The sequence below is a fragment of the Canis lupus genome, chromosome 5, assembly GCF_011100685.1.
Source record: "Canis lupus familiaris isolate Mischka breed German Shepherd chromosome 5, alternate assembly UU_Cfam_GSD_1.0, whole genome shotgun sequence".
NCBI lineage: Eukaryota > Metazoa > Chordata > Mammalia > Carnivora > Canidae > Canis > Canis lupus.
In genome coordinates this window covers 37,410,874-37,425,859 of record NC_049226.1, presented here as the reverse complement: position 1 = coordinate 37,425,859, position 14,986 = coordinate 37,410,874, and the positions used below count along the sequence as shown (strand labels likewise).

General features: G+C 40.2%; 1 long non-coding RNA gene across 1 annotated transcript; it reads left to right on the top strand.

Annotated features, from left to right (window-relative positions):
- The first annotated feature begins 316 nt into the window (after positions 1 to 316).
- On the top strand, positions 317 to 8,353 carry LOC111095898. The gene is made up of 2 exons (XR_005358874.1): positions 317 to 419; positions 8,266 to 8,353. It is a non-coding gene; the product is annotated as an uncharacterized LOC111095898 (long non-coding RNA).
- The last annotated feature ends 6,633 nt before the right edge of the window (positions 8,354 to 14,986 follow it).

Genomic DNA, 14,986 nt, shown 5'->3' with positions numbered 1-14,986 from the left:
CTGCATCATGTTAAAATATAGGTTCATCTATTTCATAATTCCTTATTGCGCCCTACTTAATTCAATGCCAAGGAGTTGGCTGGCCATAGAAATACAGCAACAGTCAAGACAAATCTCGTCCCTGTCCTCATAAAACTGAAGAATTAGATGCTTTGGGCAGTCCTTTGATTTCTTTAGACACCCTCTGTGTTCCTCTTCAGGATTATCATAATGGATATCACCAGAACTTTGGATCTGAAGAGTCACCCCTCAGCTATCACCCCATTAAATTGCCACCAGCTATTGAATCATAATTGCACATTCTCTGAAAATCCACCCAAAGTGCATTCTAAATTCTGCTGGCAACTTTCAAACATTCCTGTGTGCTCCTGACTGAGAAATAGTCCTACATCAGCAGAAGGTAGATGAGCTGAGCTCAGGTGAGGTAAAACTGAGAAAGGGATCCCTGAGTGAACATCCCTGTCCATAAACATAAGACCCTTCTCAAGACGTGCTTCCTTCTCAACGAAGGCAGGTTGTGTAAAACAATTTACATGATGATTTTCCCAGCTGGTAGCTGTTTGGAAAGGAAACCCTGCCATGCTATTTCTTTCTGAACTACAAATTATTTCAAGGGGCTCACTGTATTACTAGGACGACTTTTATCATTGTACTACAAATGCTCTCTGTAGCAATATTTGAAAATATAAATGGAAAAACAAGAGAAAGTTAAAATAAACTCGGGATAGCCACTGCCAGAGATACCAATATATTGGTGTAGATCCTTCCACATCAAGACTTCTAAAATTATGAATACATATTATGATTGTCACTTCATACTGTTTGGTAGGAGACCATAATACCCTACTATGTTTTTCCTCCTCCAATACATGACTATTTCCTGTGAAGTACATAGTTTTCTAAAATACAACAATAATGAGGAAGGGTTCTGCTACACCACAATTTATTTTAGAATGCCTTAATATTAAACACCGAAGCAGTTCTCAAATTTTTCTATTATGAATATTGATCTGATGAACTTTCTTACAGTGATATCATAACATAAATCGGTAAATATTTTCTTTGATAAATTCCCAGTGGCAGAATTTATAAGTAAATTTCTAAAGCTGTGTATGCACATTTTTAAGGATTTTGGTGCCTTTTCCCAAATTACTCCCTAGGAAGTTTGTCCTTTATTGCTATAAAAATATTTTGGGGGATCCCTGGGTGGCTCAGTGGTTTGGCACCTACCTTTGGCCCAGGGCGTGATCCTGGAGTCCTTGGATCGAGTCCCACATCAGGCTCCCGGCATGGAGCCTGCTTCTCCCTCTGCCTGTGTCTCTGCTTCTCTCTCTCTGTGTGTCTTTCCTGAGTAGATAAATAAAATCTTTAAAAAAAATTTTTTTTGATCAGGGCACCTGGCTGGCTTAGTCAGTAGACCATGTGACTCTTGATCTCAGAGTTGTGAGTTCAAGCCCCATGTTGGGTGTACTTCAAAAAAAATTATTAAAAATTTTTTCTATCTGATAAAACACGATAGCTCATATTTCTTTTGTGGATTGTTAATTATTTTATTCTACTAGGGTATCTGTCTTTTAAAACGTCTTTAAATGTATTATACACTATTTTGTTTTTATTCTTCTATATTAAAAATATTAATTTTTTCATTGTATATACATTGTAAGTATGTTATCAGATTTCTGTCACTTGAATATTAATTTTATTTACAATGTTTTGGAGGATAGCTATTATTTATTTTCATTATAGTAAAATATATGTGCTTTTTATGTTTGCATTTTATGTAATGTTTGGCTCTCATCTTTAATTCTTTCTCTCCAGAAACCTCATAAAAGAATTAGATAAATGGGTTTGTGTGTGTGTGTGTTTGTGTGTGTGTGTGTGTATTTTTAGTGTACTGGAGACTAGAGAAGTATGAATTCCATATGTTAGAATTTTCAAAATATATGATAGAAATATAAAAAATGTCTATAATATAGAATACAAACAAGATCACTTTGAACAAAGACCTGGGCAGGCAATGAATTCTACACAAATTGTGAGGAAATACCACAAATTCAGGTCTTAAGTGGTCCAATTATATATGTTTAAAATTTTGTCCCTTGTGTTTTCCAAATTTTCTTTAGGTAAATATGTACTTACATTGTGATAGAAACAAAAATCAGCAAAGTAAATGAGCAAGGTAGACCGCAGAATCAGCATGAGGTGTTTATGAAATAGGTCTGTGAGTAATGGGACTATCTCTTTACAGCAGAGGGGGTCAGGTTTGAGCAATGCTTATGCCTATGACTTTTATCTATATAGAGCTGTGGCTCTTAGGAGTGATTTTGTGCCCCCTCTTTCAGGGACACTTAGTGACGCCTGGAGACACTTTCAGTTGTCACAGCTGGGGATTCCACTGGCCTGAAGTGGCTAGAGTCCAGGGACAATGCTAAATATCCTATAATGCACAGCCATGCCTTCCATAACCCACAATTATTTGGCCCAAAATGCTAATAGTGCCAAAATTGAGAAACATTAGTGTGCAAGTTTTTAGATGAGTGATCTCTAAATTGGGGTGCAGGCAACCCAGGAAGTTGCACAGATAATACTTTAGAATGAAAGAAAAAATATTAAAATCTCAATTCATATTCATTTTCGTTCCAAAAAATCATATTAGTTTTTAATGATACTTGTGTAGATTGGCACTATTCCCCTCATGTAGTCTGAAGGTCCCTCCAGTCACACCTGGCATCCAGTCTGAAATGCCATGAGGGATGACAAAGGAACATAGCACAGAGAGGCTGAGTGCAGCACCCCATTTATTTGTTGACTTTCAGCCTGCCATAACGTTCTGCAGCTGACATGTGCCTCATCAGATACATTTATGGAGAGTGGTATGCAATTTTGACTGAGCTACCTATCACAGCATACACAAACACCATGAAAAGATCCTGTAAAGAGACCAAATTGAATGAGGACAGCATGTATAATGCAAACACAAGCCAACAGGAACATAATGGCTGATATCCATCTCAGAGCAAGCTCTTTGAGACTCACATTATAGTAAGAATAGACAATATACTCAGACTTATGCACAGCGAAGGGTGGGGAGGCCCTGTAAGGGACAGCCAATGAAGAGTCATTATCCCTTCTTCCAGGCTTCATTCCAAACTGTGAAGAAGGTGTGAGCCAATCCAAGGAGCCTGACTTTATTTGGATAGACTCTTCAGAGAACAATCAGTTGTCCCTAATAGCCCAAGGTAATTCCAACAGAAACTTTAAAAACCAGAAGCTTATTTGGGGTATCAAGCTAAGAAATCATGGAGGAAGAGCCTGCTAAAATCATAGTAATTCCTGGTGGTTTAGGGAGATTATGTGCATGCCAAGACTTTGTATGCCCTCTCTGCAACAACAGGAGTGGGACTTTCTCAGCTGGTAGTCAGTAGTCAATGGTCACATGGGATGATTGTGCTCCAGAACTATGCAAGCAGTCCTCAAGCCACATATAGATGCAATGGTAAAAGATAAACACCAAACTTACTCAAGGCATTTAACTTGGGCAATAGCTAAATGGAATACACTGGATGTACTAAGCAATAGAAATTTGGGGTGCCTTTGTGGCTCAGTCAGTTCAGCATCTGCTGTTTGCTCAGGCCATGATCTCAGGATCCTGGGATCGAGTCTCACATTGGGCTCCTGGCTCACCGGGGAGCCTGCTTCTCCGTCTCCCTCTGCCCCTCCCCTAATCATGCTCACGTGCACGCACTCTCAAATAAATAAATAAATAAATAAATAAATAAATAAATAAATAAAACTTTTTTTTTTTTTTAAGAGTTTTAAATGATAGAAATTTATCTTTCCATAGTTCTGAAAGCTGGAAGTCCAAGGTCAGGTTACCAATAGGTTCAGATTCTGGTAAGAGCCTTCTTCCTGGCTTGCAGAGTGCCTTCTTATTGTGTTCTTACACAGCTTTTGCATGTTGTGTGCACATGTTGAGAGTGACAGGGAAAGGGAGAGAAAGAGAGAGAGCAAGCAAGCTCACTGGCATTGTTTCTTATTAGGGCACCGATCCCTTTGTGAGGGACCCCACTCTCATGACCTCATTTCACCCCACCCTCATGACCTCATTTCAATTATCTCTGACAGGCTCCATCTCCAAACACCATCATATTGGAGGTTAGGGCTTTAATATACACATTTGGGGGTAGGGGAGCACACACAAATGTTGAGTCTAAAACAGAGGGTTTAAATATAGCCTCTGACCAATCAGTGGCTGACTGATCAGCCAACTGATAGTTAAGCCATGTTGACCTGGCAGCCAGTCCCAGGAAACCAGGCAAATGTAGAGACACAGAAAGTAAATTAGTGGTTGCTCAGGGCTGGGCGTGTGGAAAGAGTAAGACAGCAGAAAATAAGTAGAAGGTTCCTTCTTGGGGTGATGAGAATGTTCTAAATGTTTAGAAGTTAAATTACGGGAATAGTTATACAACTCTGCAAATATACTAAAAGCCACTGAATTGTATACTTTATTTTTTTAAATAATAAATTTCTTTTTTATTGGTGTTCAATTTGCCAACATACAGAATAACACCCAGTGCTCATCCCATCAAGTGCCCCCCTCAGTGCCCGTCACCCATTCACCCCCACCCCCCACCCCCGCCTTCCTCCCCTTCCACCACCCCTAGTTCGTTTCCCAGAGTTAGGAGTCTTTATGTTCTGTCTCCCTTTCTGATATTTCCTACGAATTGTATATTTTAAATGGACAAATCCTATAATATGTAAATAACAAGTCAAAAAAGTTGTTTTTTTTTTTTAAATCAGATGGAATAATTACAAACCCAGATTCACTCCCAAAGTACAATTTAGTTAATTGTCTATATCACTGGAGAGTAAGTAAACTTAAAATTTTGACCAGGAGTTAGCATGACTTGATATGAGCCTAGGCAATTAAATTTGGCCATGAAAAGGTTTAACATTTTGAAAAGTAAAAATACTAAAATAAATGAGTGGATCCATCTCTATGTATAAAATTGTTATATAGGTCATCAGTGAAATACATGAACCTAAGTTTGAAGGTTGGTGGAATCAAGTCACAAAATTGTAGAAATATGTCTTAGAGGGGCTGGTAAGAGAATCATAAAGCCTATTATCAGTGCAAAATGAAAACAAGGTATGGAAGAGAAACTGCCTTATGCAGTGCCTATACATATCCATCAACTGGAAATTATCTATTAAAAGCAGAAAAGATTTTTTAAATATACCTTGACAGCAGTACCTTCTCTCAAAGCTGATAGACTTCAAGGCTTACTACAAAACTACGGTAATCAAGACTGAGAGGTATGGGCATAAAGCCAGACCCAGGAATCAATGGGATAGAACTGAGAGTCCAGATATAAACTTATGCATGTGGAGCCCATCAATTTGCAGCAACCGTGCTAAGATAATTCAATGAGGAAAGAGTAATACTTACAATTAATGGTGAATAGAAGAACCACATGCAAAAGATTGAAGCTGGACCCCTACCTCACACCATATGCAATAAATAACCAAAAATGGATCAAAGACCTAAATATAAGAACTAGGATGATAAAACTCTTCTAAGAAAACATGGATGAAAAATCTTTGTGACCTTAGGTTAGGCAGTGTGTTCTGGGATCACATCAAATGCACAGATAATGAAAAAAATTAAAAGGCTGATGACTTGGGCTTTGTGAGTACTCACTCATAGTATAAAGGTTGCTTTTAAATGAAAATATTTGAACTAAAGAACACACAGAAATTTGGGACACCTGGGTGGCTCAGTGATTGAGCATCTGCCTTTGGCTCAGGTCGTGATCCCAGGGCCCTAGAATCGAGTCCCGCATCGGGTTCCCTGCAGAGACCCTGCTTCTCACTCTATGTCTCTGCCTCTCTATGTATGTGTCTCATGAATAAATAGATAAAATCTTTAAAAAAGAGAGAAGACCCAGAAATTGTTCTGAACTTCCCTTATCTGACTACAGCAGAACCTCCAGAAAACATGACTGCCAATAACCCCATGGGGGTTTCCTGTGAATTCAACTGTACCAAGATAAACTGCCCCAATCCATTAGTATCAAAAAGTCCAAAAGAACCTTCCATACTTCCTACTAAAGCTGTAAAAACAAAATAAAACTAAACAAAAACACCTTTAAGTTTTGCATATAACCCTTTTCTCTTGTTAAAGAGGAAGATACTCTCCACGAGTGCATAAACCTTGCCTTTTCTCCTCTTAATCTGTCTGCTGCTCATTAATTTGCATGCCCAAACCGAAACATTTCCCTCCTATACAACCTCATTCAAAATAAAAATGTCTCCATTTCAAAAGACACTACTAAGAAAGTGAAAAGCCAACCCAAATAAGAGGACAAAATATTTACAAATCATATACCTAATAAGCGTCTACTGTCCGGAGTATGTAAAGAACTCATACAATAAAAAGACAACTAGCCCAATTAAAATTGGCAAAATATTTGAATAGATATTTCTCCAAAGAAAACACACCAATGGCTGATAAACACCTGAAAAGATGATTATCCATCACTAGTCATCAGGGAAATGCATTTCAAAACCACAGTGAGATACCACTTCACACCCACAAAGGCTGGAATCGAAAAGACAGACAAGTATAGTTGGGAATGTTGAGAAATTGCAATCCTTGCCCACTGCTGGTAGGAATGTAAAGTAGCAAAGCTGCTAGGGGAAATAGGTTGGAAGCTTCTTAAAATGTGAAATAAAGAGTTACCATATGACACAGCCGTTCTACTCCTAGGTATATACCCTAGAGAACTGAAAATATATTTTTATACAAACACATATGCACTTACAAACTTGTTCATCACAGCGACATCATTCATAATAGTCCCAAACTGGAAATAATCCAGATATCCATTAAGGGATGAATGGATAAACAGAATATGGTATGCCCATAAAATGGCATGTCCGTACAGTCATACTAAAGAATAAAGTACCTACATATGTTCCAACATGGATGAACCTTTAACACATTGTACTAAGTGAAAGAAAAAAACACAAAAAGCCACATATTGTAGGCCTTCATTATATAGTGCTTTAATATGGGTTTTATTATTATTCAGGTACAGTAGAGTTAAGATAGCAAGTCAGCTGGCATTGAGAAAAAGAGTTTGTTCCTCACACTTTCCAGGAAGGGGGGAGACACCATACCTCAGGAGCCACATGAGAAAACTCAGATGTGTCAGGAGGCAGAGGGAGGGTGGGCAACCATGAACCAGAGTGGTGGTTGAGGTTTCCATGGGAAGGAATGGAAAACAAGCTTAGGACTTGGTAGTGTGAATAATTCCAGCAGACCCCGGGGGTAGGACCTGTCACTAGTTGTTTGGTACCTGGCCCTGGGGTAATAAATGCAGGTAGATAGTGGTCCACTGTGTGAGGGCTCATTACAGGGGGTGACTGGAGGTGTGGTGTTCTGGATCTGTTGGTTTGCATTTGAAAAGCATACTCCCAGGTGAGTTGTTTACTATTTCTAGGAATTAGTTTACCCCTGGAAGAGGCAGTCCCTGGGTGGCTCCTTTGGAAAAAAAAAAAAAAGAATACAGAAAATAAAAGGCATGACTAATCTATACAAAATGTCCAGAACAGGGAAGTCCAAAAAGACAGAAAGATTTGTGGTTATCCAAAACCTGGGAGTAGAGAGGATTGAAAAGTGACTATTCACAGTTTCTTTTGGGGGTGACGAGAATATTCTGGTATTAGATAGTAGTGGTGATTATGCAACTCTGTGAACATACTAAAAAACACCAAAATGTACACTTCCCATGGTGTACGTCCATGTTCACTTCACAATGGTGAACCTTGTGCTACATGAAATACATCACAATAAAAAAAAAGTTACAATGGCAAGAAAAGCCATGCTGTAAATTTATATAAGTGCCCCTAAAGTCAGCTCCTTTAGGAAAGCCATTTTTTTTTTAACTTTCATTTAAGGCATAGGTGGTTTAAAACCACAGGTTTGGGATGCCTGGGTGGCTCAGCAGTTGAGGGTCTGCCTTCAGTGCAGGGCATGATCCTGGAGTCCCAGGATTGAGTCCCACATCGGGCACCCTGCATGGAGCCTGCTTCTCTCTCTGCCTGTGTCTCTGCCTCTCTCTCTCTCTGTGTCTTTCATGAAAAAATAAATAAAATCTTTAAAAAAAAAAACAACAACCATGGTTTTAGGTTGGACTTTAAATAAAATATGGCTTTCGTGTGCAGTGTAATAGATATTCATTCCCCGTATTTTTGTTACAGAACTCCAGGTACTGAGAGGTTAACCATATCTCCAGTTTCAAAGGGAACATGTGACCTACACCTGACCAATAGAGACATCATATTACCAGAGACATAAAGATTGATTGAGCCACTCAGACCAAATTTTCAGTTAAATGAAGCCACTCACACCCAATTCTGAGGTGCCTGCATGAAGAAAAGAGTTGCATCTCTTGTTAGTGGAATTGAGCCTGGTGGAATAAGAACTTAGAGAATAAGGTCAACACAGAGACAACAAGACATGGAGACATATTAAATCCTTGTGACACAGCTTATAAACCTGGATTAAGCCATGCCTGAAGGTTATCTGCAGATATTTCAGTTGTGAAAGATAACTTTTTAATTACTTGTTTTAAGTGAGTTTTAATTGTGTTTCCTGCCACTTCTCATCAAGTAAGTCCAAGAGGAAACCCCGAAAATGCTTTCAGGAAAAAAAAAATTCAAATAATCTAATCCCCTATATGATCATAAGGAAATAAATGAGCTAGTGTTTATAAATTGCTTAATGGCTTTATTTGATCTGATCCTAGCAACCATGTGCATTATTTTGCTCCTGTGTTATTAGCCACCTTTGAAGCATAGAGTTTGATATCTGTGACCACCATTTTTCTTAAACTCAGAATGAAAAAAAAAAAAAAAAGGATGCTACTGGGGAGGAAAAACTTTTCCTCTACCCTTTTAGGTTGGTGCTTGGAGTCCTGCAAATTAAATTGGCACTAGACAGGTTGGCAAGAGAACAGATTTTTACTCACGTACATATGTATGCAGGAGTTTACTAAAAAGTGGCTCAGGGGGTGGTTAGAATTGGGGGCTTATATACCAAATTAACAGGTGTGGTGTTAGGGGAAAAACAAATAACTTCTTCTGAAAGACAAATGGGCTCTAAGGAGAATGCAGGGGAGGTAGGATAGTTCTGTGACAGTGTCTGTTTGGGTGTGATACTGACTGCTTGTCTCAGAGAAGAGAAAATCAGAGTTGCTCCCGAAAAGGGGATTTATGACAATTGAGTTCTTTTGGGGGGCGGTCTCTGCTTTGAGGCAGATAAGGGATATTAGGAACACAAATGCCTTCAGCTCAAGATCATGTTTATGTCACAGTGGCTTATTCCGGATCCCTTCAATGCAAATTATTCGACAGTCACATAGCTAGTTAAGAAGCCAAAGAAAAGAATGAGAATCCACATCCTCTGGCTCCAGTTATGAACCGAATAGTCTCCTCGATAAGCTAAAATCATCTCTTCTTAGCCTTAAAGCCGTTGAGCAATTCCCCCCAAAGACATTCATTCAGCCCTTGGTTTCGCTTTGTAAAGAAAAAGAAAAATCACGGCCCAAGCATGAATGTAACAGCTCTCTGGGTCTTTAAGCTGCTCCCGAATGTCAGATATTTTGGTGTGTGAAAAGTTCCAGGCATTTATCTTATTATGGTCACCTTTTGCTTTCTGCTTTTTTTTTTTCTTTTGGAAAAATATTTGAAGGAGGGAAAAATAGAGAGAGAGAGAGAAGGAGGGGAGAAATATGTACCTTTCCAGCCACAGCAGACTAGCCCTGGGTGTTTGTCTGCGGCCCTTGCTGTGGGATTGACAACCCCAGCTGTTGACAGGCTGCAGCAAGACAGGAGAGAGAAAATGCAATTCGTCAGGATGCGGGGCAAATGGGCATGTCTTAATGTTACCATTTTCCTTATGGTCATAATAACCCCCTGCAGAGCACACTTGGAATAATTTAACTGAGTTTGACCGATCAGTTGAGAAATTATTCAGAAAGTATGCACTGTCTCTTTTTCTGCCAGGGGTTGGTGGATTCAACAGCAGGCAGCCAGAGCATGCACTCCACCATGTGCAGGCATGTTGCTGCGAGGGGGTCACTATCATCCAAAGGGTGCCTTCCTGTCTCTGACCGTGGTAGCCCAGCCCCTGATCCTTTAGGCAGTGGGCACGAAGTTCACAGACCGGCTGCAACGAGGTCTGTGTTATTGTTTTGCTTTTCGATGGGGAATTCACTGCCATCACATAAAATTCAGGTGTTCACACTAGAAAGCTTCAATTCTGGCTTCTCTGGAAAGATCAGAAGGTTCTGTCCAACGGGGCTTCTCTTTTCTCACAATTGTTGGCTGGAGGTGGGTGGTGACTCTCATATTTAGACACGAAGTATGCCTTGCATGGTACATGGTCACCACTGCCACCTGACATCCAATTCTTGCACTTATGCTATTTGCTTGGGCACTGGAGTTATTTGAGTGTGCTCAAATTTCTCTTAGCCCTAAGAGAACTGGTCCAATTTCTCTTGGACCTGCCCTAGGTCCATATTATGACCAGTCGCTGCCTTTGGTAGGGTTGGAACTACTAACTGTTCATCTAGATGAGATTGTGGAATTGTTTCTAATTTCTTCCTCCACCATCTCTCTCTCTCTCTCTCTCTCTCTTTCTCTCTCTCTCGATAAGTAAGTAGGTTGGTGGGGGGAGAGAGAGGGAGAGAGAGAAACACACACATACTTATTTTTATGTCTTTCTTTTCGACTCACTGAGAAATACCCAACATCTAGCTTAGCAAGCCCATATCTGAAAGGGATGTTTGAAGCAATGATCAGTCATAGACTGATTCTTTATCTCAGTCTCACAAATGGAGAATGTTTCTTGCTATCTCCAGCCATGTGTTAATGGTTTCTCTGAGGTCACCTGTACAGATAGATCTTTTGAATTTCACTTGGAACACATGTGGTTTTAAGCTAGATGTTAATTGGAAACATTTATAGTGTCAAACATTTGATTAATGCTCTGGGTTTTAATTGAAAGGAATAAGCATTTCTTAAATCAACGCTTCACAGTAATGTAGCCTTAAAAAAAAAAAAGATTCCTAGGATGGGTTAAACATTTATTTGACAACCAAGTAATATTAAAAAAAAATCTTTATCATGTATACTGATTTGCCATTAATACTGATTAAACAAGTATTTTGAGGACAGTTATTAGTTGATTGATGATTTAAAAAATAAGAGGATGCTAATAGACACAACACTGCTTTTGGCTGATGACCACTCAAAATTCAGAAACATACCGAAGGTGATTCTGTTCTAACATTAAGTTTTTGGTGTAATATAGAACATTCTACATCTATCACACTTTGAATAAACACGGTCTACAAGAGGGAGACCCAACTGTCTCCACAATGAGAGTTGCTGTGTGTGCCTGGGACCCTCTAAATTGAAACAATTAAGATGTGGTTTGGGGACTGAGCATAGGGTAATATTCTCCAGGTGTGAGAAGTCCAAAAGTGGGACTCAGTGGAGTTCAGAAGAAGGTACATTTTGACTTTAATTTTTGTTCCTAAAGAACCCAAATTGGGTCTCCAGATGGTGCCCTGTAGACATAATTAAGCATTGCAATAAATCACATGCCAGTGACATGGCAATTATTCTTGGGCTCTCAACCCCTCCCCTGTCAGGTGCTCAGAGAGGCGCATCCAGGCATTCCTTCAGGTGTTCTGGAACAACGATGTGCCACCTATTAGGGGCCTGAGGGGGGATGCCGCTGTTCTCTTTCTACTGTCAACCAGGGCAGTTAATAGGTGCAAGATGTAGTCTGGTGTGGAGATATTAGCTCTCACTGCTGCCTTGCTCTCAGTATAGCAGAGAATCCAATGGGGGGGTGAGGGCAGGGGAGGTGGGTAAGGTGTCACAAGGCCATACCTACATAATTGCCCTGTTTGAAATGGGAAAACTTAAATATGCCCACTAGGTCTTTGATTTTTCACATCACCAAAACAACTCGCTTTACTTTTTTTCTCCCACTGAATCAACTGACTGTTTTGGAAACACTTATTCTTTATCCCTTTGTTCATTCAATGCGTGTGTCTTTAAAAAAAAAAAAAAAGGTTTTATTTATTTATGAGAGAGACACACACACACAGAGGTAGAGATACAGGTAGAGGGCGAAGCAGGCTCCCTGCAGGGAACCCAATTCGGGACTCGATCCCAGGACCCTGGGATCATGCCTGAGCCAAAGGCAGATACTCAACCACTGAACCACCCAGGCGTTCCTCAATGTGTGTGTCTTTCAACATCCCTCAAACCCGAATAATGAGGGACCCTCTCTACAACTTCCAAGAACCTGTTCCTAGACAAACCCGGGGATACGTGGGCATTGGCTTAACAAACGCTGCCTTCAGAACTTACACTCATACTCTATGCACATGTGTTATTATGAAGAATAATTAAAGCAAAATGGAAATAAATTTCATTTCTAAGATGGGCAAAAAATATATATTTTCTAATATTTTTAGTTCATGAAACACACAAGACTTCCCTAATGTTCTCTTTAGTTTGGGCAACTCCTGTTTTATGAAATACTTACTGTGTCTCAGATACCATAACACACCCTGGGCCTACAAAACTCATTATAAGGATTGCCCTGGTCTTCCAAAGGATAGAAAGAAGACTCTAGCAGATCATTGGTGTTCCTACAAAGCCTGTTTATGGCTCTGAGCCTCGGGGTCCCCTAAGTGGGGGGCTGCAAGGCTCCCCACTGCCTTGTAGGCTATTGAAAACAGAAATGAAGTTCTCAGATACTGGGGAGGACAAGCTGTAGTTATAGGGTCTATTCCCTCCAGTGTTAACTGGGGCCTCATATGAGTTTTCTTGTGGCTGCTGTTATTTTACAGCTATGGGAGCCAGAAGGCTGCAATCAGTTTCACTGGGCTAATGGCAATACATCAGCAGGGCTGGACCCTTCTGGAGGCTCTGGAAAACCTGGCCCTCACCTCCAGCTTCTGGAGGTGGCCTGCGTACACTGTCTTCCAATCCTTTCTTCATATCATTCAACCTCTTGCTTCCATCGTTTCATCTCTTACTCCCTCTGATCTCCTGTATTGCCCTCATGAGGACCCCTCAGATTGCATCAGGCCCACTAGGAGAACATATCTCAAGATCTTAAGGCAGTCATATCTGCAAAGTCCCTTTGTCCACTTGCTGTACATTCATAGATCTGGGGGTTAGGATGGAAACATCTTGTGTGGGGGGGGGGGGGGGCGGGGGGGGTCATTATTCACCCTACTGCAAATCCTCTGGGATCCAAACCCTTCTCCAGCCCTGACCTCTCACTGCAGGGTTCATGGCATTAGTCATACAGCTTGACTTCACTGTGACATTGCTTCTTGTGAACAAGTCCCAGGGCAGCTCGTTTTCTCTCCTCTAAAATCTGCCCCATGACTACATTTCCCTTCCTTTGGAACAACACTGTCATTCCACTTTTCTCATGGCTTTGAAATCCTTGTGCCAGTCCAAAAATCAGCATATTTCCTTTATCCCCTCTATGCTCTTTGCCTCTTAGGAGCCAACACTTGGCCTTTCAAATGCCCTCCCAATATTATCTCTTCACTCATCTCAGCTGCTACAGTTCCCTCTGTAGCAGTCAAGAGTCCTGATAAGGACTGCATAACATTTTAAGTGAGATTCTTATAACTTTGGACCAGTGTGCTTTTGATTTAAGTTGATAAGACCCAAGATAGAATGAAATTTAGGTCAAAAAAAGCTTTGCCCAAAAATTGGTGGGATTTGTGATAAAGGGTAAGTGAAAAACGTTGGCATCATTTCAACTGCTCCCTCACTGGCTCCACAATCTTGTTTTTCTTCTAAAACGCCTTTGATATGGCAAGTGCACACTATGGTAGATAACTTTTATCCACTTTAGAGCTTCTTGACACTGACGTGTCCCCATTGTCCATTGTGACAAGTCTGAAACTTGCTCCTCCATTTCTATCCCGTGTGTTACTCACAGGCAGGCAGTGGCAGTAGGGGTGGGGTCTTCACATCTTCCACTCTTTTTATTCATTGACACAAAATATTAGCGCTCAGCTTAATTCTCATCCTTTTTAGCATGTAATTTTACCTCCATTGTTAAAAGAGCAATCTACAATAATTTCTGCCAAACAAGCTTTGCTCTTAATGAATCTAAGATGCTATATCCCTGCAAGTCCCATATGATCCAACCCCACAGAACCCTCAGAAACCAGCATTAAACATGGAGTAGTTTAACAATTGTGATTTAACAATTTCTTGGTTGAACAACTTGTCTCCTCTATAAGGCTGGAAATTCTTTGAGGACAGGGACTATGGTCATACATGGTAAATACTATTGCACACTGAATCAAGCTAACAAGAAGCATTTGTATTTATGAGAACTTGAATCCAGTGTTGGTGAGGAAGCTGATCTCAGAATATATCTAAATTCCTACCAGCCATGAGCAAAACACATCTTTGTAAGAAATGGATTCTTACAAAATAACGTCCTTACAAAGTAACTCTCACGTACCCCTTTGAGCACGTAAAATTTAAGAGGATCACAGTTTTTCCATAATCTGCTCAACTTGGCTCCTTACTGCTCTCCTAACCCAGTTGCTGCTTCAGAGGAGTAGCACATAACTTTAATAATGAATTTTCTGTGTCTTAGTGTTATCTTTTTTAAAGATTGTATTTATTCATGAGAGACACAGAGAGAGAAGCAGAGTCATAGGCAGAGGGAGGAGCAGGCTCCCTGTGGGGAGCCCAATGTGGGACTCGATCCCAGGACCCTAGGATCATGACGTGAGCCACCCAGGTATCCCTGTCTCTTGGTTTCAATTCATAATCTTAGCTGCTGTATAACTGGAATGATGTACTCTGCTAACAATGGATTTCTATCTCTTTCTCACATAACAAGGAAATTAATGCC